Raw genomic sequence first — 6,000 nt, 5'->3', positions numbered from 1 at the left:
TTTATTAACATGATTATGAAATATTGATATCAATTATTCAAAGACATACTGTTAAACAGATCCTTGGGATAGGGAGTTTCTGGAGATTTCGATCTACTACCTAAATACATAATACATGTACATGTTATTTCATAATCAAAAAATTGCACAAGCTGCTAACTTAATGTTTTCATTTAATTTCATCAAGAGGGTCAAAATTATTATTCACACGTTTATCTCGATGAGAACGTAAGCAATATGTTTGTTTACTATTACATGCAAATAAAAAATACGTTCGGTAGGTATTAGGATTTTGTTTTTATCCCTTTTTTATAATAGGTGCCAAAGAGAAGTAAGCAGTCTCTGTTGACTGTTGACTGGTCACATAATTATATTTAACAGCTTCTAGTCACATTAACAAATATAGTTTTGATAATTGTTTATATGTATTAAAACAAAATATACTTAATGTGTTTGCATTCCTTTATACTTTCTCAATGTACTTTATAAATCTTTATAGTGTATATCAAAACTTCTCAGTTGTATCTAATTTTGAGACAAAAGAAAACCAAAAGTAAAGGGGAAAAGTAAAGGGAAACATGTTAACAATTGAGGAAAATAATGCCGATAAAATTAGTTTCAAACTAATATAAATTACCGTTTGACTGATCATTCATATATCCACTTCGAGTCGACGTTGTTACAGCTGGTATCGTATGAAGTGTTGATGAAAGTTTTGTTGCATCTAATAATGGTGTAAAACAACACTCTAATGATCATACAGATTTAAATTTAAAACCAAACGTAAAGAATTTTGAATATCTGATTAAAAAAAATAATAAATGCAAAGGGATATGTTTAAACAACTGGGGGAAAATGCCAAGACAATTAATTTCAAACTAAAATAAATTACCGTTTGACTGATCAAACAGGTATTCGCTCTCAGTCGACCTTGTCATAGCTGGTGTCGTTTGAAGTGCCGCCGATGAGTGTTGTGCACTTAATGTTGTTGTAAAACAAAAATCTAAATAAATGTTCATACAGATTAAAACTTAGATTTTTATGGCTAACTTTAACTTACTCAAGAAGTATTCAAATTCAAAAATACTTTTTTTTCTGGATATTGATTATTTATTGTGTGTTTTGTACAAAAATATATTTGAAAAGTAAATTCAACTGAAGATGTATAATAATTTTTATACCAGCTGGTAAGGGCAGTGCAGAGATGTTGCATGAAATGTTGTATCTTTGATTTTCATTGTCTCCAAAAGGGATTACATGCATAGTACCGTTGGTAGATATCAACATAAGAAAAGCATCTTTCTGTTGACCATTCCTTCCATTCGAAATAAGGCTACATGTATCGCTGCATATTCCACTCAAATCTTTATATATAAAAATCATATTATTATATGTTATTTTATTTTCATATATTTAAAGAAAATTGCAACAAAATACTAGTATTTCTTTCTTTGGTGTACATGAGAACAAAAATGTACAGTATTTTTATTTCGTTCTGTTAACTAAATAATTTGAAAATCGGATATGTTATATCAAGATAATCATTAAACATTTAGGTTTTTAACTTTATTCACGTATCAATTAAGCCTTTGAATATACAAACACACGAACGAATTTATTCTTACTTTTATTTCCTTTTTTACAAATGTGAAATTTCAAATGTTAAATTCCTAGTCCATTATTTTTGTTTAACATTCAGTTCTAAATTTTGTAAATTAGGTTCAACTTGAATATAAAAGATTAAAACTTTAAATACTTACAAAAAAATATATTCAACAAACTGGTGTAGAAAATTCCTGATGTTATACTCTCCATTTTCTCTGTGACATTCTCTCTTAAAGGTTTACTGATACCTTATTTTACTTAAGTAGAGTTCTGTGTAAAAATCATGCAAAGGGTGATATATGAGGGTTCTCAGAATTTGATGATTTTCCACACACAGTTTTCTTTCGCACTATGAACCATGTATGCAAAAGTAAAAATGTTTTGATTCACGGTTACCATGGAAACATGGGTAAAGAAATTTCCCTAGCAACCAGCCAATTTTCAGCTTTGATGAACTAAAAAATCTCTTATCTTTCAGGCTCAAATTAAATGTAAATACTAAAAGAATTTCTTTTTCATTGCTGTTATTCTCAAGATAATGATCTTAACAGTTTTCACAATCAAAAATATAGAAATAAGATTTAAAGATATAACTGTGATAGATGTGGGAATATATGCATGTTTTTCCTTTTTTGCTGACTCAGCATTTTCTTTGATTTTGGAATTATTCAATGTCTAATTACTCCGTTGATGGATCTCATACAGACATCCTGTGTATATAAAACGAAAGCAGAGGATTCTGTCTTTTAGAATTGGAATTTAGAAGCGTATAATTTTTAAACATTCCTATCCGTTGCCTAGCAACAAAAATGGATGTTTTGATGAATAAAAAGAGAAAAAATGTAAAATGCTAAAGTCATAAGTCACATAACTTGTTATCTTTGAATACTCAAAACAAATTTTGCAATAAATTGAAATTTTTGAGACTTCTCTGCAAACTAGGGAATGTTTTACAATTTGTTATCTCCATGGTAACAGCAATTTCGCCTTAGCAACACATTATAAAATAATGATTCAAGCATGTTCATGTACCTGTTGTAAAGGATTCTTCAAAGCATGCTGTAAAATTGTGATTAAGAAAATTTTACAATGCAATTAACATCTTACAAAATTCTATTTTCACTTGATTTTCCCATGGCAACGATTCTGAGCACATAGCAACCAATGTAGCCTATGTAGAGTTAAGAGTCATTCTCTGTAGGAATTTCAACTGTTTTGATACTCAGAATCATTTTTAGATTACAGGACATTGACATGTAAAATGATTACTGTACAAAATAAACATAAATATATACATTAGTCATTTGCAATCAAGATTTAAAAAAATCAAACTTAGAATGTTACCATGGTAACGGGTATAAACATTTTTGTTTATATCATTTCAGCTTTATTTCTTCATTTTCATTCAGAGCTTTCTAAATTAATAATATATATATATATATATATATATACAAGCCGGGTTTTCATGTTTGAAAAAAAATATTAATACACTTCTTTAATTATTATTTCTTGAATGAAATAAATTCATTTTTTTTATTGAAGTATTTTATAAAATGAATTTTCGCATTTTGGCATAGTTAATTTTCCGTACTTTTTTGCTATGCTTGTATAGGAAAATTGAATTTGATGTGGGATTTCCTTGGGGAAATCCTACTTTAGAGTCATTTTTCCGGGAGGAAATCCTACTCTAGAGCAAGTTTTCCAGGGGGAAAGATTTTATTGAGGATTAAAAAAAAAAAAATGCTATAGAGCGCACGCTCTGTGATCGGAAGGTAGTGAGTTCGAATCTTGGCCGCGACTGACCTAAGTCGATAAAAAATAGGTACATGTAGCAGCTGTTCCTTCGCCATGCCCTCGGCACTTTGAAGTGAAAGTTGCAGGTTCTTCAGATTAGACCTTAAAAACTGAGGCTCCGTGTCACAGCAGGCGTTGGCACGATAAAGATCCCTCACTGCTCAATGGCCTTGAGTGCTGAGTAAAGGTCAAAATTTGAAGCCCTTCACTGGTATATGGTGACATCTCTATATGAGTGAAAAATTCTCGAATGGGACGTAAAACAACACACAATCAATCAGTCAGTCAAAGCATGCTGTAAAACTGTGATTAGGCAAATTTTAAAATGCAATTAGCATCTTATTATTTCTTTTTTTATTTGATTAACCCATGGCAACGATTCTGTGAATATAACAACCAATGTAATCGATGGAGAGTTGAGAGTCATACTCTTAAGCACTTCAACAGTTTTTGTTCACAGAATCAAGACTACGGAACATTGACAATTAAAGTGATTGCTGGTAGAATATATATATAAATGTTATACATTCTGCAATCAAGTCTTAAAACCAAAACTAAGAACGTTACCAAGGAAACTGATGTTGATATTTTTGCATATATAACTACTGCCTGTAATGCGCCATTTGATTCGTTAAATTTTACTCCAAATCATAAAACCTGTGTTGAATTCGTACAATATGACCAATATTGAAAAATCTATCAATCATCTAGACGTTGCTTTTAAAATTGTACATTTTAACCTTAATTGTGATGACGGGGAATCATTTACGATTTTATTCACCTCTCCCTTAGAAATATCTGTTTTGTTAGAATACACTGAGTTTGCGACACGTTTGAATTTGACCGACGGGTTTTGTGGAAAAAAGTTGAAAAAATAAGAAATGAACAACGGGCAGATGGACAGACAGACAGAAGACAGGTGATCAGAAAAGCTCACTTCGGTCCCTTTCTTAATTTTGTAGTAATGTTTCACCTGCTTGTGGTATCTATTCGCTACTCAAGAGCTTGCTCTGAGTACCATCAATTTTTAAAGCGAGGCATGCTACTCACTGATAAGTTGATGTTACAAGGATTTCAACAACCTCGTTTAAAATTGGTATTTTGTAAATTTTATGGTCGTTATAATGACCTCGGTAGCAGATATCATTGGGTTGCGTTTGGATGACTTGTTTCATACCAATTGTTAGGAATTTGTTTTTATACTGAATTGACTATGGAAAGTTCCGTCATCCTGATAAATACATAGGGCTCACGGCGGGTTCGACCGGTCAACAGGGATGCTAACTCCTCCTAGGCACCTGGTCCAACCTCTGGAATTTCCAGGGGCCCGTGTTTTATGCCCTCTTCACATATTTGTAAATATTGTTTATAGATTTTATGAGATTGATCACTGTTTGTTATCTTCACCTTTTACATTGAAACTTCTGTACAGGCGAACTTATTGAAATGGTTCGATCAATGCGAAACTAGAAAATAAAATAATTTGCTGTTTTTAAACTTTTCTATATATATACCTGTACGAAATGTTTCGCCCGGAATATAGTGGGAATAGAGGCGTACTTTAAGAAGGATTCCGGGCGTCAGTTTGTCTCACTACATATATGGTGTTATGGAGTTTCCGGGCGTAAACCAAAAGGAAACCAAGCGGAATTGAGCAGGAATTTGAGGCGAAAAATGCAAATGAGTTACGCCCGGAAAAATAAATGACGTCTGGAAGAAAATTACGCCTGAAAACTAAAATGACGCCTGAAGCAGAATTACGCCTGGAAAGTCCTTATTATTATATAATACTATGTGACCTTAAAACCTATACAGCCAAGAAAAGCAAAATTATGATTTACAATGTTAAAGTTGAAAATTTAGCCTTTTGAACTGTAAGAAAACATAATGACAAGTCATTAACATCTAAAATAGTATAAAAATATATTATAATATATGAAAACTGTTTTATATCTTTGCATAAGGGACATTGTGACATCATCAGGAGTGTAATATAATGTCTATAAAAATTTGATAAACTTTCTGAAATTCTTTTATCACTCCAGGCATGACAATGAATCAAACAAATTACTTAACTTTAGTTCATTTACTCAGTACTTTACAGTTTGAGTGCCTCTATGTCATCTCAGAATGTGTTCAAGGAAACTCGAATAATCTAAAGAGTCAATAACAATCATAATGCACATTCAAATTTACCTAAATAGGTACCAGATATTAATTATCACACCTACCAGCAGATACTGTGTCACCCAGAACAAGTGTAAAAGCCTTAACATTGATATAACTGTATTTCCGATTTCACTCATACTAAAGTCCTTCCGTCCTGATGAAATTCAAACTTAACCTCCTATCTGAACTGACACTTAATTGATAATTAAATTGACCAATCAGAGGCTTTTACTCCTTCTGAAAGTTCCAGGCGTAATTTTTGTTTCCATTTTCCTGCTATTTTACACCAGGGAAAATCTGAACTTGCAAACTGACGCCCGGAATGTAGAAATGACGCCTGGAAGACGCCTCTTCTACTCAGGCGTAACTTTTCAAAAGTCCGTCTTCGTCTCAAGTACGCCCGGAATTAGCCAATTCCTGCTATATTCCACC

This window comes from Saccostrea echinata, unplaced genomic scaffold (assembly GCF_033153115.1).
Source record: "Saccostrea echinata isolate AGI-Se365-2 ecotype Australia unplaced genomic scaffold, CSIRO_AGI_Sech_v1 ptg000029l, whole genome shotgun sequence".
NCBI classification, from domain to species: domain Eukaryota; kingdom Metazoa; phylum Mollusca; class Bivalvia; order Ostreida; family Ostreidae; genus Saccostrea; species Saccostrea echinata.
Note: the sequence above shows the minus strand (reverse complement) of the source record.